General features: G+C 41.7%; 1 long non-coding RNA gene across 1 annotated transcript; it reads left to right on the forward strand.

Moving 5' to 3' along the window:
* On the forward strand, positions 1-27,222 carry LOC148050756 (uncharacterized). The gene is made up of 3 exons (XR_015700383.1): positions 1-221; positions 20,810-20,949; positions 26,886-27,222. It is a non-coding gene; the product is annotated as an uncharacterized LOC148050756 (long non-coding RNA).

Consider the following 27,222-nt stretch of genomic DNA (forward strand, 5'->3'; position numbering starts at 1 on the left):
TTTCCCCCTGTAGCACAAGGGCAGCGTTATCTTTAGCTGCCCAATGAGCTCTGCAAGGGGATGATGATTTACAGCTCTGAACAGGGTCTTCATGGGTATGTGCTGGGTGCTAAGGAGAATGTGTTAGCCGGGGGGATTGTCCTTGTGGGATCAGATTCCTCTTGCTGACCTCTTCTTCGGCCTCTGAGGAGAGCTGAGCTGCCAGCAGTGCTGCAGAGGGTGTAAGTATCTGTGCATTTGCTTCTCTCATGGCTGCAGTTTGCGCTCGGTGGGTGCTGTGTTTGTCTAGTCCCCCAGTGCAGAATGGCCACAGCCTGAGCGAGGCGAGCCCCTTCCTGACTTCTGCTTGCTGGCTGCCGTAGACTTCCATCCGTGTAGTTGGTGTATAAGCTACCCTGGAAAAAATAGCTCCTTTCTGCAGAAACCTGTTGTATTCTTTATTGCTCTAACTCTGCACCCTGTGTTTTAATACCAAGTTGGTTGTGGCCCCTGCCATTTCACTTGCTGTTTGTGCTCAGCTCCTGATTGCTCGAAAAACCTTAATGCTGACCTGTATTTATTGACAATTGAGCTTTTCATGGTTTTGTGAAAAGGTACATGCTGCTTTTGATCACGAAGGGAATTAATGCAGAAAATCAGCACAAGTTGTCCACCTTTTGAAATCTTACGCATGAGGCTTCCTTTTCATTTAGTGTCTTATTAGAAGTTGCTATTTATAAAAACCATAGAAAAGCTTTTTGTAGTGCAACATACATCTTGGAAGGGCCTTTTAAGTATCAATGTAATTCTTAGAGGACTTTTTTCAACAGAAGAACTTTTACCAATGCTGTTCTTAAATTTACTGTGAGCTGTGCTGAAGTAATACAGAAGATTAAAGAAAGTGACTTACTGCCTTCCAGTCAGCAGAAGTTCACAGGTCTTGCCTGTGACCATGCTTGTTTGTTACAGATTGGTCTGACTTCACGTGAGGGAAAGAGTGAACAGAAATAGCTGGCTTATACTGAAAAAGAAAGAAAAAACATTGTTGTTGGATATGAGGAGCTACCATACGTTGTTAAAAAATCACTGTGCAAACAAAACCATCGCCACCAAATGTCTCTGATTGCAAGGCAGCTTCAAAGGTCCGCAGAACTTTGTACTCGGGGTGTAAAATGAAATTTTTAGGCGCTTGGCTGATTGTGTAATGTAGCTAGCTAATTCTGTGGGTATTTCTTGAAGCTGGCAGGGGTTGTCCGTATTGCTCTTTTAGGCTGTCCGGGGCCTGAATGGGAGCGATGTTCTCTTCCCCTTAGTTAATGTGTTCCTAGGTATTTTTATTTCTTGAGTATACCTAAGAGGCAGTCCAGTCAACATGGTGTAAAGCAGTTATTTTCTGCTCTCGTTCTGAGAGTGAGGCTGGATTTTAGTAATTCACCAGTAAGAGGCCATCGGGGTTTCCTGGAGAAATCTGGGTGATGACAAGCAAAGCCTGCTTTGAAGCTGAGTCTTTTTCAAATGTGCTTTTGAAACCTTGAAAAGTTTTACTGAAAAAATCACACTCATACTTAGGAAGTTTTTTTAATCAATATTTTGGTTAAGTGTTCAGACAAAGGAAAAGCAAAACCAAAGGAAATTGGTACCGTTAAAGAAAACCATGAATGTATTCTATATTGCTACGTGAATGCTTTCAGCAGAGGATATATAGCTCAGAATGTGTTCAGATCTTAAAACACTATTATTTTGAAAAGTGGATTTGCAAAGTGAAAATGAGAGAAAATATCCGATGCTGTGTGAAGTGTTGCCAATCTATACGAGCCTTAAGTTTTCTAGTCCTCGGGACGTGTAGCAAAATGCAAGGTGCTGCATGGGGTTGTTGTGAGGCTCTTGGGACAACTCGTGAGAGCTATGGCACGGCCAGATCCTTATTCCAGGTTATCAGCTGAGCAAGATCTGTCTCAGCCTTGCTCCCGGGACCTTTCCTGAGAGCGGGCAGCTCCTGGTAGTCCTCATCTTACTTTCTGCTTCTCTCTTAGTTATCCAGCTGATTTATCAGGTGTGCAGCACTTCTTACTCTAGAGGTCAGTATAATGTTAAGAATGGAAATGGTGCATATCCAATTCTTTTTCCCTGATGAGATGTTCCACTGTGAACTCTAAATTATACTCCTTCTCATATAAGATGGAAGAGAAATTTCATACTGGGGAAATGTACTTGTAAAAGCACAACAGCCAGTATGGGAAGCTCAGAGGGCGTTAAAGAAAACAATCATTGAGCCTCTTTGTTGAATGGAAGTTATGAATGCACTAGTAGTAATTTTCTGAAGCCATAGACAATAACATAATGTGAGTGGGTGATGGAAGAAATTACATAGGGTGAAATTTAGAGAGCTGACAGCAGCCTATGCATCACTTAAGACCTATTTCTGAGGGCTTAATTGCAGCTTAAATAGCACACAGGCCTGGTGCTCATCTTCTGCGTAGAAACAAATTCCATCTAGAATGAGCACCATGAGCAGAACATGGAAAATGTAATCTGATCAGCTGTAAAACTCCTGCTTTGGGGAAGGGCTGTTCTGTACTGAGAACAGATGCGGGCAACGTAGATTTATGTTGTAGCACGCACGCTATAAAGGCCTAATGCTGTGTTTTGCCATAGGATGCACTGATGTTAGTCCAAAGAGATGCCATGAGAATATCAATCTTTAAACAAATGGGAAAACTGAGTAACGAGCACACCCCAGGCACTGTGGTAATCTACTCCATTTGTGAGCTGTGTGGCTGATAACACTAAAACCAATCCCACTTACAAGTGCTTTGGAGGCATTTCTTTTACTTTTGGGCTGGCTTTCTGCAAATATTCAAACTTAGTGGTATGAGTGCTGACAAAAGTAAATTTTCAGCTTTGTTGTGTGACTATAGAGGAGAAATCAGAACTGGACAGTCACCTGTGTCTCTGCTACAAAATGCTTGCATGCTGGTCCGGTAAGAAGAGAGAAAGCTCTGTACAGCCTCAGTGAGAAAGATCAAGCTAGCAAGGCACTTTGCATAGTGAATACTGAACACTTAGTTTTTTCAGTCAGTTCTCAGAATGTTTTAAAAGAAGTATGACAGGCAGAATTAAAGCTGAACCCATTGAACTCTTCCTTATCTTTACATGCTTGGATTTCTTGTAATATTTAACTTTTTCTTTGCATTTCCTGGACTTGGGATTCTTAGTTCCGAGATGATCAATATTCCCTTGTAATGTATTTTGACATACATTCCCGATAAGCATTTTTCAACTTGAAGTCCTAACAAATGTTATTTTTGTCAGAACAGAAAAGGTAAATTGAAGTAGTCTCCTGATAGCCACTTTGAAAGCAGAAATAGAGAAGAAATATTAGGACTACACTAATAGCACTTTTCAAAACACAAAGCTTGATGGATTTAACTGTTTTCTTTTTAATTGAGAAGCAACCTGCAAATCATTGCTGTTCTCTGGAAAGAGATCTGTTATTCAGATGTCTGCTAAATGGTTTGCATGAATTCTATTCCGGTTCTGGGTTTGTTCACAAACCATTCACAAATTGTCTACTTCTATTATTCACAGTGTGTGATTGGGCATGTGGTATATTTTCTGCTCTCTGGTTTAATGACTGAAACGTTTTGACAGGGAATAGCAAATGGTGAATGACAGCTAGAAAACAACTTGCAACTTGGGGCATTTGCAAACACTTTGAAGAGTATTAGCAATCTGAAGAACATTGCTGAAGCCTGGGTAGTCTGACCTCTATGCATGATAATGATTCACATCTCAGCCATTTAGTTACAGATGTATTTGAGTCAGTTTGTCATTTGTCCAGCTCCGTTAAGTTTGCAAGCAAAATCATTGTCTACGAATGATGCGTCTTTCAGTCAATTCAAGCCTTGAATTACTTGTAAATAAAGTCTAATTCTGAAACTTGGCCACGGGGGAGCAACTTCTCCGATTTCCATACCAGAACGATGAACTAAAATACCGTACTTCTGTCCTCTAGGACTGTTGACATGGAGGCAGGTATAAATGTGGTGCTAAAGTCAGCTTGCCTGCACATTAGCATTAGAAACACTGCATTTCTGAGATATAAAACTAAGTTATGGTCATTTAAAGATATCCTGATACTCCGAGTATAAGAATTAGCGTAGTTTTATTTGATAAACATCAGTCTCTGTTTCCGTGCAAAACCCATCGAGTTTCTTCACTTCTTCAGCTTGGCAAGTGAAAAACAACCCTCTTCCAGTTCAGAAGGCTTTGAAACGGTGGATGGTGTGATTCTCATGCAGAGTATGTGCAACTTTGGGGTTTTTTTTCCGCAGCCTGGGGTTCTTGAGCTGTATGAACGATTAAGATTTCGTAACACTGCAGGCAAAATTCTTTCCCTTGATCCATGCTGTAGATATCGTTTGCATTTTCTGCACACATGGTATTTTCATTTCCATCAATGGGAATTCCACATGCTGAATAAGGAAGAAATATTTGCATTCTGGATAAGTGCCTTATTTGGGCACTTATTAATACTTACTCACACGGGCAAAGCTCCTGCTGACTTTGATCTTGTTGGCGAGCTGCCCACTGGATTTGAATCCCTGAAGAGCTGGTAAACGGTGTTTTAACAGCAAGGGTCAGCAATGATTGCCATATAATTTTTCTTGCTTTCCCCACCACAAAGCTATCATCTGAAGTAAGGCATTGCAGTTCTTTTTGGAAGATTAATAGTTCTCCGCTAGTAACAGATTTTCCACTAGCCAGAAAGCGGTACACCCACTGATGAGTTTATCATTTGAACTTTGAATCCAGTCGGGAAGTTGAGACGTAAACTCTTCCATGATGGTGATTTGTGGTATATTTCCAGTTTTCAGGGTCAGGTTATTAACCAGAGTAACAGTGATATAAGCGCATGTCGTAGAGAACATGAATCAGAGGAAGCGTCTGACAAAGACCTCACTGTGCAGGCAGCTTTCCGAGGAGGCTGTGAAAGTCTGACATGTGTCATGAAGCTCCAGGTGTCGGGTTTGAAGAGACCACAAGGATTAACAACCCGCGTATGTGTGTATAAAACTTTTTTTGGCAGCGTTTTTGGTACTCGGAAGATTTTATGCTGTGGCCTGTCTAAGGAAGGATTTTCATTTTGTTCTAAGATATGCGGTTCCTCGAGTTTTTCTTTGCTTTTCCCTATCAGTTTGAGGGAGAAAAATAGTGACAAGAAGGCAACCCAACCACCTGTATTGGATGGCTTGTAACTTTTTACATAGGAGGAGTGTTTCTCACTTTGTATTTGGTAACAATGCTCTGGGTTCCTGTTAAAATTAAGATATTGAAAGAGCATAATTGTCTGCAAATTTCTAATGCTTGTCCTGTCATCCCGAAAGTACTGAAATGTAAAACATTCTGGGAGAAAACCTGTGGTGTAAAAGATAAATACTACTTGAGCTGCGCTAACACTGGAAGAATACCATAGAAAATCCTGACAAGTTTCTGTCGTGAACTGGAATAAATATAAATATTGAAAATATTTATGAACAGGGAGTTCTGAAGAGCAAGGCAGTGTAGAAATATTTAACCTGTTGTTTAGAACCAGTATAATGTTATACACTTTGGGAACATGTTATGGAAATGGTAGTTCAGGTGTCTCTTGCCCCTACTCAACTGCAGGGGTGAGATAGTTTTGCAGTGTGGTGTCTCCCATGCTACACTCTGTTTTATGGCTTCCACAAACTACCAAACACGGCGAAGAAACGAGACTGTACTTCCTATGGCAAATTCCAGTCTGGTAAAATCTGCTTTTGTCGTATTTTTTTCCCATTGCAAATTGCTGTGAGGAAAAATCTCCCAATCAGATCTAATAATAATATGGAATTTAACCTCTTATTTAATAGTTGTAGTCAGAGCTATGGTATGGCAAGTTCTCTTTCTATCTGTGCTGTAACGATCTGTTCAGATCTACTGTGTTAGGGGAAAAAAAGTCTGTCCTTTATCTGTATTCAAAATAATGCTGCATCCTGCTTCTGTAGTGACTCCTAGTCAAGTTGATGTAGACTGCAGATCTGAGGGTGATTCATATGCAGGGAAGTCGCACAAGTTTTGTGGACTAGGTGAATGGCATGTGAGACTTAGTAGTACTTGCGTTGGGCTTGAGAGAAGAAACATTTGTCTTCTGCTCCGGTGGCTTAAGCTGTGCCCGGGGGTCAGGAGGTGAAGCCTTTAATTGCAGTTCTGCGAATGACCTGCCTCTCTCCGCTTCTGCGTGGTGGCTCCTCCGCTTTCCACCTGGGAAGAGAAGGTAGTCCCCATTGAGGAGCTATTGTCATGTATTTACATATTCAAGCACTAGTTCTCTAAATAAAACATGCACAATAATATTTCCGCATATTGCGTGCGGTTAATTCTGCGCATTGTAAATGTGGGAGACTGAAGCCCTGGGAGAAGCAGCCCATTCCCACAAGCGTCCTTGCTCCTCTGAAGGCTTTGCTTTAGCCACTAGGTGATGCAGCAGCTTCTCTTTGTGTCACGGGAAGTCGTGGAGGGAGAAGCTTGGAGAGTCTGGCATATAAATTAAAAATGAGTAATTGGAGAAGATCCCCACTCCTCTAGAAGCAATACGCAGACTAGATAATAGGCCTTGGAAAACTAACGAGATGATAGGGTTTCCAACTTTATGTTTTCTAATTGCTTCAAATGAAACCCCATTAGAAACAGCTGGTCTGATTCTCAACTGATATAAATTGTCATATATTTTTAGATTTAAATAGCGCTCGGCTGGTCTACCCCAGATGTAAACTCTGGCCTAGATTATGCGATAGCTATCAGCTTGGAATGGAAACTTTGGCGCTACTTTTACAGGCAAATTTATTTTAATGTATTATCAGGAAAATCCAGCATATTTCCAGGTATTGTGTATCTGAAAAAATAATCACCGATACAAGACTCCTAAGAAGACAGAGTTGAAGTAATGCATGTATCCACATCATCACTGCTCGGGGCAGCTAGATGAAACTGGAGCCCAAGCCGCATGCTGGTAACAGGTGATCTAGGGCTGGATGCCCCGAGCCAAGGGCGTCTTCAGCTTCCTGAATCCGAAGAAAGAGAAAGGTATCGTGTTTTTCAGTGGCTGCTGAGAGCCACACAGGACTGGAAATACATTGAGTAAGATGACCAAAAATAGCTTTTTAGTAAGAGTAAAATGAATCAGATTTAAACAGATTTATCCTGTGAGATATTGGGATTCTTACTTGAAAGAAAATTAACAAATGATTTGTTGTTCATTCTAGGCCAGATTCTCATCTACCTTAAACTCGGAAGAAATCACAAATCTGGCCCTTAATATTTCCTCTTAATTAGAGTTTGGATGACTATTGAACAGTCCATTGCTACAGGCCTTTCCAACAGTGGTGGTGGTATATGGTTTTTTTGACCTGTGTTGAAAGAATTGTCTTACTCCTGGATCTAAGGCCTGAGGGAATTGGGTCGTGGTATCTGAAGTCTGCAGTGATACAAAATTATGGGGCTGGGGAAGTTTACTTGTCTCTTGTTTCTACTTCTCCATGGTGTGTTTATTTTCTAAGGTAGGAGGGAAAAACCCAAACAGAGCAGGATTAAAGTGGGAGGGAGAAATATTTTCCAATAACCATGGGCTAACCACTGATCTATAGAAGATAAGGTTTTTATAGGCAATAGGTCTATTTCTGACCTAATTTAAAGTAATTTCAGGGCAGTCGATGCCAATATACATAGCTTTAAAAGAAAGACTTCAAATGAGCTCACTCAGGGAATGAAACAACACTGAAGTTCTTAGTTATTTGAAGCTGTGGGACTCGTTTTTGGGGGATAAATTGTCTGAAAGAATTGGATTCCAGATTACTTTCCAAATTAATGACAACTTTCCTGCATGTTTGTAGTTTTACAGAATTACATAATCAAGCAGTATAGAGCCGCGTGAGTAATTAAGGGTTATAAACCCGAAGCCCAGTAGTATAGACATCAATATAAATATACTGAGCAATAAAGGATTGTTATGTTAATCTGTATGTATTGATCAGTTAAAAATTATTAAAAAGGCCCTATTCAAAAACACATGGTTTATAACGGGACATTAGTTGATTAAAATTCTCACGTCACAGATGACAAATATCCTTGCTTTGATAGTAAAACATTAAGTTAACAAAGCTAGGAAAATTCTGAAAATACAATGGGCTTGTCTCGTTGCTTACATTTCTCTCAATGCAGCCAGTGTAAATCACTGTTCATGTTATTGCTATTTACATATTACTATTTCCTATCATCTGTTTCGCGTTAGCCTTGCCGCAGTTCAGTGTTTGAATCGCAGCCATGGCTGGAGACGCAGCCATGGTTTTGCCACGATTGTTTCCATTGCAGTTAAAGCATATGAGGCATTATTAAAATTGATCTTGGTTTTTTTAAATTGTTCTATCAAAATTTCAGTTTGGGGATGCATTTTATTTGGCAGTGCCCTGATGGAAAAAATGAAGGTGGTGTACTGGGAATCAAGACTGGGCAGAAAAATACAAATCAGAAGACTAGCTTGAAGGCTATGTAAATTAAAAGCCCTCGGTGAAGTTGGACTCTGTTTCAGTACCTTAGAGGTCATGTTCTCATGCTTTTGTGTCCAGTCTTAATGACTAAAATTTACTTTCTTCAGATATGAAGGCCAAGGATTCACGTAATAACATGCATCCAAGAGGAGTTTCAAGTCACTAATACTGTAAAACCTGTTGTAAAATCGGGAGGGTGGCCAAGTGGTGGGACAACATACTTGCATATATTGGTCAGATCCCATTCCAGGAAAGAAAGTAATCCAAAATTGACATCACCTGGCCATCTGTCCCAGTAAGGACTGTGTTACATTCCAGGTTAAGGGAATCTAGAGGGGACTACACTCTTTCCTGGACGTATTTAGTGAGACTTACTCTTTCACCTGCAGCTTATGTTAATCTACTGATAACCATGTTTCTGAAAACAGCTGAATTGAATGTAGATACACCTAAGAAATCAGAAATATTTGGTCTTATTTGCTCCTCCCCTTCCTTTTTTTTTTTTTTTACACTGATGAACATTGATGCTTTTAGAGGAGTTTCATCAGATAGTTGTTGCTATAGCTAAGATATTTCTTCATGTGCTATAAAAGCTTGTATTTACATTCATTCGATTAAGACACTTCAGCTGATAGAAACTGGCCCTCGCTGTGCTGAAAGCAAAGGAGTTCTGCTGATACGTGCCAGGGTTTGTGGGTCTGGAGATACCAAGGTGGTCTCCTACGTGTGCACATCATCATTTTTGTGTGAAAGCAGGGAAGGAGGAGAGGAAGGAAGAGCAAACATAGTACAAAGCATCATTCCCTACTTGATATTTTTGTTCCCTTCTACCATTCTCAGTAGATTATCTTCTCTGTTATGGATGAGAAAGACAAGTACTGTTCACACCAAAATCTGGCAATAAATCTCCTGCTTGCTTGTATGGCTGCTTCTAGCTCTTTTTCTGGATACATTTTCAGAGTAGTTGCCAATGGTACTTATCAGTGAGTAGGTCTGAGGAGTGAGAATTTGAATGAGATGCCTGCTTAGAGGCAAACGTGGAGCCTTTTAAATCACAAGCCTTGTACTGCTCTTTATTTTAGGACCCAAACTGGAACATGCATCTTACAGTATTTACTGGCTTTCCATTAGGCTATCTGCAGTTGCTTACAGCTTTTACTCTTTTTAATCATAGCAGATTTTAATAATTTGGGCTGAAATTAGAAGATACGCTCAAGATCTCGAACAACAAAGATCTTAGTGCCATTCGCTCAGGTGCTACCACCAGTAAGGGAAGGACTGGATTTGCTCCGTTGGTAGCTGATAATATCTAGCTGACAAACTTGCACGAATAATTCATGTGACAGAATGCAAAGACACCACGGCTTGACCTGTCTTCCCCATGAGAAGAGGGGCTGCCCACTTTAGGAACACCAAATCTCTCGTTCACACCCATCCTTCGTGCTGAGTGAAGACCATGGGGGTACCTTCTGGAGATGCTTTCCCAGTCTGCCCAGCATCCAAACTGGGAATGTGCCAGGACCTCCTGTGTGCACCTAAGCCCCGTGGAGGCTGGTCCCTCGTGCTCCTGGTGTTCAGTCTCGCCTCTCTGCTGCCGAGGCAGCTTCACTGATGTGTGGGAGGCTTCAGCGAGACGCGGGCTGCCGCGGTCAAAGGCCATTAAGATGCTGAGCCTTCTGCCACTAGGCACCAAAAGGCTCAGTTTTCAAGGCCTTGTCACAATTTCATATGTGTGGAAAGTAATTATCCTGAAAAGGATGTGTGAAGGAACAAAGGGATTTTTTTTTTTTTTCCTTTTAATCCCCTTGCATCTTAGTTTTGCATCTGTAAAACGAGAACAATATACTGCTGCTCATAAAAGTGAAGATGTGTGGTGTATTCCTCATGAATCATGCAAATGCTGTGTGATGTCCCATATTCTAGTAAAGCGTACAAGGAAACAAGCAGCGCTATTGTCAGCGCTCAGCCTCGACAGAGGCGGGAGGGAAAAGGCTGAGAGACTTTTCTGAGCGACGATAGCTATGGAAAGCACTGAGTAGTTGCTCTTTCTGCAAATGATTTCCACCCTTTTCACTGAATAAGCAGGGGATCTTGAAGAAAGATGATGTATCAGGAAGGACAAAACCTATATTCCCCTGTATAGCAGGATGGAATGAAAGTAGGGATATCTTTGGGGTTTCTGGACTCTCTGAGTACTAATTAAAATGAGATTTGCAGTCATTTTACCTGCTGACTTCAAGCCCCAGGATTGGCTTGGATGAAATAGTATGGCGCAATAGGTATTAGTGGGTTGGGGGGATCCACTTGCTAATAGAGGTGACTGTCATAAATTCCCCTTTTGTGACAGCCTGCTTGTGGCTATGTGCCCGCTCGCTTCCGAGTCTGTATTCGCAGACTGTATGCGACCAGGGCCCCGGTCCCGGCTGGTGACCGCGCTGGAGCAGGAGATGCACCGCCCTTCCCTCTTGGGATTCACGGGCATCAGAGAGGAGAATCGCACAGCTGAGGGGGGGATGTGGGGTAGCACTTCAGCAACATGACCATTTCAGCCTCCCGGCGATGGGTTTGTAGGGTAGGAAGGGTTCCTCTTGTTTGGCAGACTTGGTCCTGTGCTCTCCCAGGCTCCTGCATCACACAACTTGTTTTATAAATGCAGCGATTTAGGATGCTCAGTAGGCGAGTTCCCAAATACGTTGCCTGTCTGATGCTGAAATATTTTAATTTGATTTCCCTCTTGAATGTTCTGCTCGAATGAATGGAGAGTTGTGACAGTGTAGGTATCCTCGAGTCTGCTCAAGTGAGGACGTTCCCTTTGTGCTGATATGAAGGCCGCAGATGAGAAGAGGTGGTATGACTCAGCCTTATTAGAAGGTATTAAACCACTTCATCTTCTATCCCTACAAGCATAACCCGAGGAAGGCTGTGGGTGGCTATAATGTCACTGTCTCATTTTTCTTTGTATTTCTGTTGCTCGATAAACATTAATGCACTGGAGCAGAGTTAAGAGATTTTATTTAGCTGGAGCTGTAAAAGTGCTTGTTCCCCTCAAATTTCACCTCCTTTTTCCCTGTTGTTCCGCTGATGACTGGCATCATCTGTTCATCTCCTGGAGGGTTTTGAACTCAATTATTACGATTGTTTCTTGTTGCCCTTGTTTTCTGTGCACAATTTCTATATCCCCATTGTCTTAGATTAAATTAGCCCAAATCCAATCCCTAGCCTTAGTAAATTTAAGCCTCAATATGGGGAAGGACATTCCTAATTTTTAATATGGGAATTGTCTTGCTGGCTTGGGAACTTTCTGAGCTTTGAAAAGCAGCGATCTTGTTTCTTGTAGGACCTCAGTAGATGTTCTTGCACTTTCTGCTCTTTTCCTCACATTCTCATCTGCCCAGGACACACAGATCATGGTTTAGCACCTTGGTTTCACAGTTCATTAAAAAATTGTCCTAGCCTTGCAGTTTTAACTTGAGCAAATCTTTTTTTACGCTTACGTAAATTAGGATCGTATCTTAAAACATTGGGGTATTATAACTGTGTAACAAAGCAACTGCCTTTTTCAATGTAGATGATTCCTTTCCCCACAAACCTCCAAAATTAATTTTGTGTGAAATTAAACTTTGGCCCAAAATGCAGGGAGGGAAGAGTTCTGCTTATGGACATCATCTGTTGAAATATCTTCTTATGCCAAATGCAAAAGAAATAATTTTGCAACAAAACAAAGATGAGACTTGTTTCAAACTACCGGGTTAAAATATGCACAGATTTTTTTTTTTTAGAAGCTTGTTTTCCTTTCTTTTATTAAACCTCTGAGGCAATTCATTGAATTTGATCTGCATTTGTAAATTATTTCAGTTGAGAAATAAGTCCTTTTTGTGAATAAAATATTTGCCTGAAAAATACTTGCTTGGCTCTAGCAATGTAGCATATGGGCCTGTGTAATTCCTCTCCATGGGATGCGTTTAACCCCGGGTGACAAGCATACCGTCAGTGCTTAATAATCCTCGGTGGAGAATGTGTCAGGAATACTGTTGTGGTTCTTGGGATCTCAGCTTATTTTATAGGTACCTGTAACGGACCCTTACCCGAGGAAGATGGGTTGCCTTGTGGGCAAGTTCCCAGGTGCAGATTTCTCTTGTAGCTGAATTCCTTTTCACGCTCTCCAACTGCCAGCCCTCAAAACCCCCGGCCAAGCAGCGCTGTACAGCAGAAATGCTCTTCAAACCTCGGGCTACCATAAACTGCGCAATAAGCGTGCTCTTTGCTGAACCAGGCTTCTTTTTAAAATTCCTTGCTGCCTCATTGCTGCTTATTACCCTCCCATAGAGAGGAGAGGGGAAAATGATATAGCATTTGGTAGTAAATTGGAGAAATGATGACCACAGCGTTCTGATCCCTTAAGAACATTTCTGCTGTGCTATGTTGGAAGCTATATAATCCATAGGTCCAGCCCTGCTTCAGAGTATGTTAATGTATTAATTTTAATGACTAAAGAAATGAAGAATACTTGGATAGCTGAAGTTCTAATACAATATCTAAGACTGAATGAAAAATAAATTAATTTTAAATGGTTTGCAGACATACAAAAGCTTCATTTGCTGCATATAACATGCTCAGTAAAATAATATCCTTTAATGTGCTGAACTCTTCATGCTTTTCATGAAGCTGCATCTAATCGTACTACTCAGAGTTGACTAATTCTGCCACTGCCTTCCTTTGAGAAAAATAGCGTTTCAAGACATGACTAACACTCTAAGTAGTCATTAATTCTTAATTAATTCAGAATGAAAATTAAATTTCTATACTGTATATATCAACCTGAATACCATACAGAACACATACAGTCAGATCATTTATTTTGAAATGAATATTAGTTAATACTACATGATTTTAAAAAACAAACTAACCACGACCCCTTAAAATATTAGCAAAACCCAAACCATTTACTAATATAAGTATTGGGTTTATTGTCACATACATGTTAATGTATTTTAATAAGGCTTTGTTCATGCTTATACTGCATGATGAAGCTCAGTTTCTAGGAATATTTTACATTTTGAACATTAAGTATGAGTTTACGATCATACAAGTGTGAAAGATCCACTACTATTTTTGTTTATCTTGCAAATATTTAATCTAACAGTCTTTGTTGTTTTCTGTTTGCCTTCGCTGAAGGAGATGGGGTTGTCTGCCTGTCTTTCTCCAAGTAGACATTTCCCTCAACAGTTCCTAGGGAGCTGAATTAAAGCTTTCTGGGGTGAAGTTCACCTCTTCTTCATGAAGCAATAAATTCTGTTTTAGGGGCCTCGTGGACTCCTAGAGATAACCCTTCAATGTGCTCCCATGCTTGGCCTCTGTTCCAGCTGTGGTTGTGAAAGAGGTCCTAAAACCCGGGTTAGCAGAAACAGATATTTAGAGTGGGTCAGCTTGACATTGTACCCTCTTGCGCTGACATAGCTGGATCCAGAGGAGGACTTCAATGCTTAGGGACATGGTGGATGAGAGTATCAAGGGGTTCTGCTTTACGTAAGGACGACAGATTCAGTAACGCATGTTTCTATCGTGACCCCTTGCTCTGCTTGCCCGGTGAAAGTATTTGGCCAGATTTAGGCTTGTGCAACATTTCAGCAGCCCTTAGCGCCTGTGGTCACCAAGAGGCACTTAGGCACTGTACAAGTACCCTGGTACTTTCCTCCAGTGAATTTGACTTGAAATTGCTTCTGGTTTTTTCATTCAGAAGAATGGCTATAAAGAGCAGAAACATAAGGTGAATACCAATATGAATGTAAATACCTGAATATGAATATAAATATATGCCTGAATGTCTGTGCCAGAACCATTGATGGGACATCTTGATGTCTACTTCTGAGGAAAATTCAACTTTATCAGTCCTGTATGTCTTTGATCTTTGCATCAGAAGTGATAGATAATGAATTCCAGAAGAGATTCTGTGGGCATTTTACATACAGCAGAATATGAAAAGAAATAGTGTCTTTGAAGGAAGCCATGATTTCACTAAAAATTGTTTGTTAACATAAGAGGAGGGTAAATTAGTTTAATTCATTTGCAATGTAATACGGTGAGAAATTACACGAAAACCAAATAGAAAACATCTGTGACAAACTGTCCAGGTTGGTGGTGGGCATAGTGCCAGAAGGGATGGAGCATGGGATGTTCAGCAAGGGCTAGCTTCTCTAGGAGATGAGAATAAAGAAACCATTTAGAGAACAGGCTAATAAGAAGTTCCAAGACCCTGCAAAGACATGACTGAAAATACTCCTTCTGAAGGCCTGGAGTTGAACCCAAAGCCTATTTGGACATTTTAGCAGGTGGGAGGTTGCATTAATTTTAAAATCCATCCTTTTGCAGCCTCTGAGCATCAGACTGAGTGGCTGTTTGTCTCTTTTCTTCCTTTCTCTTTTTGCCAGGACCTGGCATCGTTTCTCTCTTGGGCAGCAGTCACTGGAAATAGGTTCCCTTGTGACAACTGGCAGAGAATGGTGTCCTGAAATTTAAGCCTTCTAATGGAGAGCTTAGGAGCGGAATCTAGCCTGTTCAAAGGCCTTCCCACCTATTTATTAGACACAGTGCTACACAGAAATCAGCAGCTGTCAGACTGCCAGCCAGAAGACAATACAATTCTTTCCCAGCCCCTGACCAATTTTTGTTCGTCTCTGGAATTGGTTGTTCCTGCCTCTCACATTCAGTCTCTTAGAATAAAGACGGCTGAATTTAAAACTATAATTTCAATGCAGCTCTAGCTTCTGCGCTGGTAATCAGGACACAATGTACTGCTGAGGATGCACGCTGTATTATGCAACTCATTCAGCCTGTAATTATCCCCGATTCCCCTCCCGTTGTAGCAGAACAGCTACAGACACTTACGTGACCGTTCCAGGCTGCGCGGCTCCCGCTGTTTGTCAACTGCTGGGATAACAAACTACGCTGGTGGTGGGGAGCTGGCCTTCAGGGATACAAAGGCTTTTAATATTCCGGTTAATTTATTTTTAGGGTTCTTGTGAACATGTCAAATATCCAGTGTTTACAGCTCAGAAGCAGGATTTGTACTGTCAGGATCTTATAATATTCCCTGGTGCTAAGTGTTGAAATGTTTTAAACCCTCCCCTTCCTCTTGGTTCTTCAGTAGAAGTTGGTCTAGGCAGTTGTGTTGCTTGAAACATTAAGTGGTTCCCATACTTTTTCAGTTCAGGGTTGTTCAGAGGTCAACCGAGTGATGGATTAAGGGGAGAAGAAAAAAAAAAAAAAAGTGTTATATTGAAGCTACCTACTAGCTGTAGGGAAAAGCAAATGTGGTAGTGGGGACGGCCAGAATGACTTGTTTGACTTGCAAGAGCAGATTCTGTCCGCAGAGAGCTGAGGGTTGTGCTTCCACTTTGGTCGGGTATGTGGCACTATCCCTTGGAAAGCCCGCGGGCCGAAGCCGGCCTCCCTGCCCTGCCTGGGAGGGAGGGAGGTGGGCAGCTGAGCAGGCACTGGCAGGGGCTCGCTCCAGCAGCAGTACCCGCCACCAGTGCTGTTTCTGCAGCTGGTGGCACAGCCACCTGGGGGAAAAAAGACCAGAGATGCCATTTTGTGACCTTCTTCGTCCTCTGGTACGTTTGTCCTATCCTTTACTGTTCTACCGGATTTAATGTTATAGACATGCCAAGTTCATCAGCCTGTTTCTTTGGGGGGAAAAAACCCAAAGACCTCCTTTCAACCACATCCAAAGGTGCTGACGTCAGTGGAACCCTTACTTTCCTTGAGGGGCTTTGGATCGGGCCATCAGTGAGGGATGTGGCATGTAGGGCTTCCTGTAACTTGTTAAATAGGCAAAATTGGGGCAGCCTTCCAGAGGAGGGGGTGGGGGGGGAGAAAAAAAAAAAGTACTAACAGAGCTAGACAGACCTTTGTGTAATTTAGGCCCCATGAAATTCAGGATTTTTTTTCAGGATTCCGAACTATTCAACCTTATTGATTTCCATTTTCTCCTGCTGGATTTCCAAATTGTAAAATAGGAGCCATTCTGTTACTTCAGCCAGTGGCTCATCCTGAATTTCTCGCCGTGCAATGTTTCTGCTCCTCGGGCAGCGCGGTTCCCAGGCAGGAGGCCCCTCTCCTAGCAGCCAGGAAGACATCACTTTATGCCTGAAGGCATTTGCCTGCTGGCACCAGATGACATTTTTCTTTCTTCAGCACCTGCCTCCCTACAGCTGAGCAACGGGGAGCTGAACCGGTGCGTAAGACATCCACAAGCAGTGGCTTTCTGATATTTCCAGTTGAAAAGTTTGGGGATGGATTTTAAGACGTGAGGGTGTGGGTATCTTCAAGTCTAGGCTTTTTTGCATCAGCTAAACAAAATATAAGATAACCCTGACATTTGAACCAAGACATCTCCTCATAGGTCACGAGACCCCATGACCTTGGGTTAGATTCTGCTTTCATTTACATTTGTTTAAATTTCATGTAATGCCGCTGCAGCGACCAGCTAATTCTCTGCTGGGTGTAATTGAAGTTAGTACACAAGCCAGGGTGTTCTCAACGAGCCTTTTACCTTTTTTTATACTTACTGAAACAATTTCACATTGTGAGCATCAAGAACATTGGCGAGCACTGTGGTGTTATGAGTAAATGAAACATGGAATAATTCTTACCTTAATTTGTGTTTTTGAAAAATAACTGAAGCACAGCACTGTTGGACAATTAAGCTTAGTGAGAGACTGAAAACACAGTTTTAAGAATTTTGTACTTTTACTCTGCTTTTTATAACTAAAATATGTCAAGGCTATAAGGGAGAAAAGCAATACAGCAGGAATTTTCAGTGTAGTGAAGCTTCATTGAAACAGAAGTGGTATTACAGTAGTTCTTAAGCAGAACGTGCCTGCTTCAGCAGAGAAATAATTATTTTCAGGTAAGAAAATATTAAGCAAATGGTTGTACCATTAAAATATGATACACACCAATAAAATGCCACTTTAAAATTGTTAAGTGACAGGAGGAAACAGAAAGCATTACAAGCATTACAACCTATTGAAAGAGGTATATTTCTCTTTTTTTTTTTTTTTTTTTTTTTTTTTTTTTTAGAAGGAAGTGCTGGGATCAGGCTTTGGGCAGAATTGCTGGTCGTGGAAGACGAGGAGAAATTATTTACCTGCTTTTGTGTCTCAGATATGACCCATGCCTTTGGCACCCTTGGGCTTAATTCTGCACAAATGCAACCTTATCCAAAATTTCAGGAATTCACTGAAACAGAGTTTCATTGATTTCCTACAGCTTCTCGACCTGAATTTCATTCAAATATAGCTGCTGAATTGTAACCAGTGGTACTTGACTGCTAATAGGAAAAGTGAGATCCTCCCTTTACCACTCTGGACCTGAGTCTCAGTAAGGTTACTGTCACAGTGTACTGTTGTTAGGATTTCTAAAATAAATGGGACAGGCGAAGACAGGAATGTATTGCTTTGAATATTTACAAGGGGGAAAAGGAACTGGAAGTCTGAATGCCTGAATTATTGCTGCACTGCCTTTAAAAAAAAAATATTACCATCTAGAAGCCAAACCTGCCAAGAGTGCGTACCTCTGAACCCAGCAAGGACTCCCCTCCACACACTCCTCCTGTGGGTATAATTATGGTATTTGATTTTTAAATCTCTACATGTTCCGGCACGATGATGACTGGAATAATAATAATTGAAAAATTTGATGTTACCTAGCAATGATGCAGTTTATGCCTTACCAGTGTGTTCTGATGTTATGCCTAATAAAAGATGACAAGACTTGCTTTAAGTCTTAATCCATCAGCAACACTATAATCTACTCAGGTGAGCTGTATTTTCCTTCTTGCACAGATAAATAGCATAAAAATTGGATCATTCAGAGAAACTTTGAAGCAATGTTCTGGGAACGGTTACTGTCTACGCTGGTTTCCTTTTGTCCTTCATACCTGGCCCAGCTTCAAAAAGTGCTTCTTCACTGAGAAATTTCAGGTTATCATAATTGGGGATGATTTTTCTTTGAAGAGAGAGGTCACCTTTTCCCCTCCCTGCTGAGAGGGCGGTGCACATCAGGGACTAGGAGACCAGCCGTGGCTTCCATGGACGTGTTTGACCCCTCTGTGGGCCCGTGGCCGAGGCTGAGGTGCAGGATATTTATGCTTTTTCATCCCCATTCCTTCCTATTTAGTTGGTCAGCCCTCCTGGGCAAGGACTGTCCTCTCCCACGTGCGTGTAGTAATGCAAAATGAAAATGTAGCAGGAGCCGGAGCTTTGTCGATGATGGTCACTTATTTATGGTTGATGGCGAGAAGGTACTGAATGGAGAGGAAAAATGTTTGCTACCCTGAAAAGCTCAGTGCCCTCATGCAAAGATGGCTCCACAGCAGAGCCAATAACGCTGAATGTTGTTGTCTGAAAGTAGGGAGGGGAGAAGGGGGGGGAGAGACACAGTGTGCCAGGGAAGGGACGGACACGGTGCCTTTGCTCTTCCTCCAGCATAAATAATCGGTTCAGATGCCCAGGACTTTTCCTCACTGGCGCAGCAGAGGTATGAAACTTGGTTTCATGCACAGAGGTATAGACCACAGCTTGCAAATCCGATGCAGGACATAGCACCTTCCTTTCTTTCTTCCAAAAGCCGTTGCGCTGGTTGGAAAACATGAAGGACTGTGGGTAAAGCGCAGAGCCTGTTAACGTCTGTGCTTAGCATCGTTTCTTAAATTAAAGCTATGGACAGTAACTTCACATGTCACCGATGTGATCTAGTCACTGCGGAGCTCCCGCTCCTGTTACTGGCTCCCAGAACTAAAGATGTAATTTTAGAGAAGCACATGAAAGGTCAATTAATTTTCCCAAACCTTAATCTTGAAATATCTATGTTTATTTGACCTTCCAGTTCAGTCAGAATTGGCATGAGTTCAACCTCCTGCTAAATGAATGCTGCCTATTGATTTCACACAGACTTACACCAGTTCGGATATATTTAAAAGGCATTCCTTCAGCTTTCTGAGGCTTATAAATTGAAGTATTGTAAGGCTGCCAGGTGTGGGTTACCTGGACGAGATAGCGCAAATGAAAGTCCTTTGTTATGGATGTTTCTTTACCACATGAAAAATATTATTTGTTAGGTCGGATCTGGGGTTAAGGGTCTAATGCCTGTGGCAGTCTGGGCCATCCGTTGATATCTTTGTCTCAATTTTCATTTCTGTGTTTCTGTTAGAACAGGATTGGTCAAAATGTTTTGGCTAATACCTAAATGTTGAAAAGTTTCAAAACAGCTTGAGTCTCCTGGCGGGGGAAAAAAAAAACCCAGTTTTTCCCATTTAAAAAATGTAAATGAGGATTTTCTTCTTGAGTTTTCTTTATGGAAAAGATGTTGGTTTTCTGGCATGCTCCTTTGAGCATAGGATCTTTGCGTTGCATCGTCACGCTTGCTGGGAATTGGCTGCATTTCAGTGTCAAAAAGATATACAAAGGATTTAGGATGCCTGTGCTGTCCCTGTCCTTGTATATGGTGAGCGGGGCTGACTGGTTAGAGTAAAATGAGTGGTGTTAAGGCCGGTATGTAGTAACTGAGAATGATACAACAGTCCTGGAACATGTCACTCCCTGTTTTTTTTGTTTTTGTTTTGTTGGGGTTTTTTAATTTATTTTTTTTAACTGTCGCATTCAATGACGTTTCTAACTGTGATGTTACAGCAGCAGTTACATACTTAGCCTATTTAGTCATCGTCTTGTATTTTTAGTATAATTCTCCCTTCTTGAACACAACTATAAAAATCTACTTATTCTCTCTCTCCATTTCAATATGCAGCTTTAACTTTTAATCTTCTCTCCAAGGACTCGCTTTTAAATTGGAACAAGACATTATTGTGGGTATTTACTTCATTCCTTTGGTGAATTTTGAAGCCTCAGTAGGAATTACATTTTGTGCTCCTAATAATTATAGACTATTTTCCTCTTATTTTTAATCTGTCATACTATGGCTTGGTCAGTCATGCTTTACACCTAGTACTACAACCCTTCTTCATCAATTTGTCCTGAATACAAGGTGGCTTACTCAATTATCCTTCTTCCAGTTCAAGTTGTGTCATCCACATAATCAAGACAAGCTGACCAGCAGATGGGAAATAGTTACTTTCATGACTTGAACACTGGTTTTTCCCTTTGTCCCTTCAGTACCCACAAGGCTGTATCTAATGTGAAATCCTCTAAAAATTGCCCTGTCCCTTACTGATAAGAGCTTTGTTTCATGTTTGTTGTTTGCAGGTATTTGTGTTTTCCCATGGCAGCACAGACCTGCCGGTCATTGGACACCTAGAGCTGACATCCTGAAACTGCCTAGCCCTCAAAATGGCTGGGGACTCCATATCCAGACAATTCTCAGCACCATTTTCCACAGTGTTCAAGTAGGTCTGCTTGACTTTTTTTTTTAAGCCTCTGAGGTCTTTTAATCACTTACTCTGATTGGGTTTTTTTATGTCAAAGAAAGACTTAAAATCAAATTTAATAAGGCACTTATTGAACAGTATGTTTGCCAAATGCTACAAGTTTATTAAGCAAAGCTTAATGATGTTTGCTCAGCAAGTAACTTTTACATTATGCTGTAGGAGCTCAGAAAAGTTTTTGTCAATGTTATTTAATATATGGTAACCAACCATTGGTTTTGTTGTGTCGAACTGCTGGGTTTTCTATAGCTTAGAAGCCAGCCAGGGCTGTGAGACTAGAAACTTGGCATTCACAGTTTAGTAGTTTAATGAAGCATTGGGAATGTTCAGAGATGTCACTGGACACCTATCTGCAATGCAGGAGTAGGCTGGTCAGCTTGAAGAGGTGAGAGTTGGCTTCAGAGTAGGACTTAGTGCAAAAGATCCTGTGAAAATGGTACCTTTTAATTTTTGTTGAATAGCTGCACTGTGGAGAAAGAGACTCTGGTCTTTATGTTCTTGGAAGAGCCATGTAATAGCGAGGATCTCTGGGAGCTACATGTCAGCTGTCTTATTTTGGAAGAAATGTGATTTTAGGAAACGAGCAAAAGATTAGATCACCTAATTAAACACCTGACAGGTAACAGTCGATCTGCTTTGCTGCGTTATGAGCGGTAGGGGCTTGTAATCTTTGAAAGTTACGCTCTGAACATCCCTACAGAGTGTGTCTAAATTTGAAGTGTGGCCTGGCAGGATGAACAGGAGGGTGTGATTGGTACGGGCTGGTATGGTACCGTGTTTGGGCACAAAGTGGTATTTTCCAAAGCACTAAAGTGACTCAGGAGCCTTAGTCTCACTGTGAAGGGTGATTTAAGCAAGTGAACTCTTAAGTATGTTGACTTCTAAATGAAACCTGACTTTCAATTGCTTGAAGGCCAGATCTGCAAAGGAATTCAGATGTTTATGTATTCTTGAAAATTATAATAACTAGCCAGGATGCCTACTTCTGTTGATTTCAGATTATTTCCTTCTAAACTATTCTTGTTGTTCTGCTTAGATTTTATGCTACCTACTAAACAATTTTACTATTTTGGCTAAAATTCTTCCTGGTGTAAGGGCATTTACTTGACACACTTGTTCCCAGTAAAGACTTTGCATTTTGCTGTCCATTTCCAGAACAGAAAAAAAAAAAAACCACCCTTAGATTGTGTCTTTGGAGTTCCTTACCTTTTTAATCTGTGCATTTTAAGATTCACAGAGTGTGTAAGATATTTAAAAGTCCTCATTATTCCGTGTTTGTCAGCTTTGAACTGTCTTTGCCATTAGCTTCTAAATGATCTAAGTCTTTCTATAACTGACTGGAGTGTTCCTCATTTACTGTTCCCCAGACTTTAACACCATCAATTTATAAGCACTTCTTAATTTGCTTCCAGTTCTGATGCTTTTTGTATTCTGGGCCACCTTTCTCCCTCTGTCCTGCCACTTCTAGTATTGCAGGTATTTACTGTTGACCTTGAATTAGTGTTTTATTTAAAAACAAACAAACCAACCCCCTAATTTTCGATGAGAAAAAAAAACTGCGCGGTCTTCAATATAATATTGTACAATGAAGTACATGACTGTGTCAGGCATGAATCTTCCTGCCATCCTCTGCCTCCAAACTTCTCCAAGTTCCTGGGGCTTCTGCTGGCCTTGCCAGCAATACAGCTGCGAGCGCAGGGATGCTGTTGAAGATCACTTGCTTACCGAAACCTAGCCTAACATCCTTTTTACCAAGCTGCCAAGCAGCTGCCGTTGCTCCTGGACTGGGCTCATCTCCCGTTGTAAATGATGCTGTTACCAGGTCAATTGATGTGGGCAGGGAGAAAGCAGTGGTGATATGCAAGTAGAAATTTGCTTGCTTTGCGTTACTTGGCCAGCGTCTCCCTGCCTTTCTGCCTCCCTTCTTGTGTCTTCACAAGAGTTCATACTCTCCTCTGGGAAAGAAAACTCGCCTTAGGTCAACAAATTTATACTAAACTAAGATGAACAATATTTTCTTCTATCCCTGGCTGGATTCTGTTGCTGAAAGATAAGATCTTGCCCAGCGGAGGGTGGATGTGAGCCTATTGGGCTAATGTTAGCCTTTGACTGCTAGGGGACACGATGGTCTCTTCTAATCCAAGCTCTTAAATGTTAGCAGACTGTGAAGATAACTGTGAATGTTTACTTTGCCACCAAGCTGGGCAGCATCTGAGGTTTTGCGTTTCTGTGGCGTTACTGTTGATTGCATGCATTAGGAGTAAGAGATGCTACAGGAGCTAAACAAAGAGACAGGTCCTTGCTCTGCAGAGCTCATGCTGTAAATCAAGGGCTGAAAGTAACATGGGATTGCGACAGGAGGGAGGGTGGGAACTGCTGAGGGTAGTGAAGCCAAAAGGCAAAGCTGACAGCTCTTCAGCTGCTTAATTAACAGGGTGGCAGTGATTTGTATCTATTACAGCAGAAGGTGTTTCCATAGTTTTCCTTATTTCAGTTAGCATAACTTTTTCTAACGGCTAACCATGAGTCTCCCAACACTGAGGAAAACTGCACGATAATTAGGAGTAATGATACAGTAAATACTATTTTGTACCAGTTTAAGTTTTTTACTTCTCGCAAAAAAAAAACCACCAGCAACAAAAAAATTCCAGTCAACTTTTTTCCAAAACAAAGTAAAAAATTAAATATGGTGAATTTTTTGTTTTGTTTATTCCCCACCTGTCCCGATAGCCCCCAGAACAATTTATCCGTAGGAAGGATATATAGTATATGAAACTGCAAGTAGTGGCACTGTCCACTAATTCTTAAGTGGGCACAGTTTGTTGACAACCTTCTGATTAAACTTTCTTCCTTCCTCCCTTTCAGCCCAATTTAAATCAAGGTATCGACAGAAACAATTTCTGTGAGGACAATGGAAAAGTTCATAGGGCAGTTGAAGTTGCATAGCCTTTCCCATTAGTGTGCCTGGGTGTTTGTTCAATTTATGTATTATTTATCTTGCCCCTGAGTTGTAACATGAATATCATTTGTAAGGCATTCCTACTAGACTTCTTGCATATCATGAAGAAGTAATATTCCAAATAGGACCAAGTTTCATGCAGCAATTTACCATGACAAGTTCACAATTATAACTGTACGCAAATAAAATACTGTCAAAACAGGCATGTATTCCACTTATGGGAAAGCTGCTGGGAGGATCAGCAGAGCTCTGTGGATGAATTCATGAGCGCTGTGTTTCCAGCTCTGGCAGAGAGCTTTTCTTTGACCTTGGGCCAATCACTTCACCTCTCTCTGCCTTCATTTTTACTCCCACCTCTCTCTGCTTTGATATTTTGGCTAAACACATCGGTGCTGGGACTACCTGCTTGTGCTTACACCCACGCTGTGATCCTACCCCCTTCAGCCTTTGCCGTGACCTCTTGGCACGGTGCTAATGAAACCAGTGAAAAGTCACACCTTGCCTTTCTGTGGGGCTGCAGGACTGCTAATAAGCTGCATCCATTGACATGTCAGCATCCCTGTGAGATGTTAGCCAGCATCCCTAAGGTGCGAAGTGGCATGCCCCCGCTGCTGTTATCACCTCCGGGCCGGGGGGTGTAAAACAGAAGTGCAGTGGCACTGTGGGAATTAAACCTCACATCTTTCAAAGAGGAGCCTGTCCTGCCTGGGAGCGCAGATCAGCTCCTGAGAGACAGAACAAGCAGTGATTTACCTCCTTGAAAGCACCACGCTTATTTTTAAGTATTTAAATATATATATATATGTGTGTGTGTGTGTGTGTAAAAATTGAAAAAGGGAGTAGAATAGATAGGGCTATATCTGGTAACAGCAAACCCACTGGTAGCCTGGTGTTTGCTAGCTGAAGCAGATGTTTGTTCAGCCTGCAGCTGCCCTGTGTAGCCCATGCTGCAAACTCCCTGCTGGCGAATGGCCATTAAGGGACATGCCCTCGTGCTCTTCTTGAAGCCAGCTGATGGGAGCAAGGCTGCGTTGGATGAAGTGCAAGCCAGCAACGCTGGGAGCAAGAGAAATAAAGATTTCTGCTGATTTTGCTGGTCGTGCTTCCCTCTCTCTGACCAGTGACCCATGCGGGCGCAGGTTTCTTCTTTGCCGACCCATCCTCTGGGAGAGCAGAAAATGCTCCTTGTGAGCCAGTGCCAGAAGAAGGTATTGCACACCACTGGCATCACAGCTGTGGAGAAGGGAAAATATTTGTTTTGGCAAACAAGCCAAGGATCTTGAAGAGAAAGGACAAGGACATGTAGCGAGCTAAGTAGCTATGTTTCTCCTTACTGGCAACTGCAGGTATGACACGGTCCCTGGGCTGAATAGCATGCCCAATAACGCACAAGTAGCTGCACCAGAAGCAACAAGGTTACTCCAGATTTATGGCAGCATTCCCAGGAGATTACTATGTTTTTCAGTTATCTTTAAGAACAATCACTGCAATGCCACTGAGCTCATAAAAAGGATAAAATGTAAATATTATTGAAGCATAACACAGCACAGACATCAGCGTGATGTTAAAGCAGTTTTTATCAGTAGCCTCTCCGAAGATTTATATCTGTTTATCAATGCCTTTGCTAAATTAAATACATAAAATCTTTACATGAGACAAAGTCATGAACAATATCAGTATTCAGACGGTATTAGTGACATTCAGCATGACGAACTGCGTAGGAAGCTGGTTGTCAAAGCTCTGTGATAGTGAAAATGGCTCCCTTCACAGTACAAAGATATTACTTATCTCTCTTAAAGTCTGAAAGGCTGCTAAAAAAATCCCTTATATATTTTGTACTTACATTACAGGCATTGGCATACCGTTAAAGTGCTCGATGTTTTGTTTCTATTGCTCTGCTGAGGATATGTGGGAGCAGTCCAGCCTCTCCCCTCCACCCCACTCCCCCAAGAAACAAAAAAACCCCAAACCTGAGCAACTGCAACTGTTCTTTTTTTACACAGTGCTAAGCATAAAGCAGTGTTCAGCATTTTCTAGGAGAAATCTGCAGACGCTGATGATAGATTTTGAATTTATCTGAGAATTACTACAAATGGCTTATTTCCACACATGGAAGCACGCTCTATCCAGGAGTCCAGACCTGGATCTGCACATTTCTGTCCTGAATTAGCTGTAAAAAGGGAAATCCTGAGCATTTTGAGATGACATATAATCGAAGTAACAGACCCATAAAGATTTAGCTTTTGTTTACTTTGGTACACTTGGAGATTAGAAAGCTCCCAAAAGCACAGGAACCAATATAGTAGATTAGGGAAGGGATCTAGGTGTTTAAGTTCTGTTGGTTTTAATGGCAGATTGGTACCTTAGCATCTTTGTACATCAGGACTACGGTGCTACAAGACGTGCGGGCAGATGCACAGGGCAGGAACGTACCTGATCCAAGGGGTCCACGTGGTACCCGGAGAAGTGAGGGGACATGGCCAGCAGCATTCAGCACATCTGTGGTAGGACCTGCACTGGGTCTGGGCTTGACAGATGATTTGATGCCTGGGGTGAGTTAGAGTTAAGCCTGAGCACGGTATGCTGAGGGGCCTGGTTTCCATATGAACATGAAGGTTTTCTCCATGCCAGAGTTAGTGCAGGAGAAGCTAGGAATACGGCTGTTACTCTGAATTGTGATTCAGGAGCATTACTCAATGTTGCAGTGTAAAGGATGCTGGGAACCAGATTTCTCCTGCAATCCCTCTGGGTTGTTAGCAGCATCGTGGCTAATTTTTCATATTTATCCAGTGTTGTTGCTCAAGCTCTGTGGAACATGCCCATTGAATTAGAAAGACGGAGACAGAAGAGAGTAACAGGCGAAACAGCACTGTGTGCTCTGCTAACCTGCAGCTGTGACCTTCCTGTTTACTGTATTTTTTTTTAACATTTGTTAAAGGAATGAAGCAGCAAATCACCAACAATAACAGAAAAATCAATACCCGCCTCTGCTTCTTTTGTGAGATCTGGAACATGGCCTCAATCTGTCAGACTGAATTACAGAGACTGTGGGTGTCAGCAAGGGCTCAAACAAATAGACCTGCCACGCTGCTCATTGATAAAAGGCTTAGGTCTGTACCAGTGTCACCATTACTGCTGCCTCCAAAAGGCACGGAGGGAACACTAACCTTTCGGATGAAAGGCGAGTTATGGAGCAATGAATGTGTCCACTTGCACTTGGCATGTAAGATTGCACTAATCTCCGGAATAAAAAGGGTAAACAAACAGTTTGACAA

The sequence above is a fragment of the Nipponia nippon genome, unplaced genomic scaffold (genome assembly GCF_047370975.1).
Source record: "Nipponia nippon isolate SJK-2023a ecotype South Korea unplaced genomic scaffold, ASM4737097v1 scaffold_7, whole genome shotgun sequence".
NCBI lineage: Eukaryota > Metazoa > Chordata > Aves > Pelecaniformes > Threskiornithidae > Nipponia > Nipponia nippon.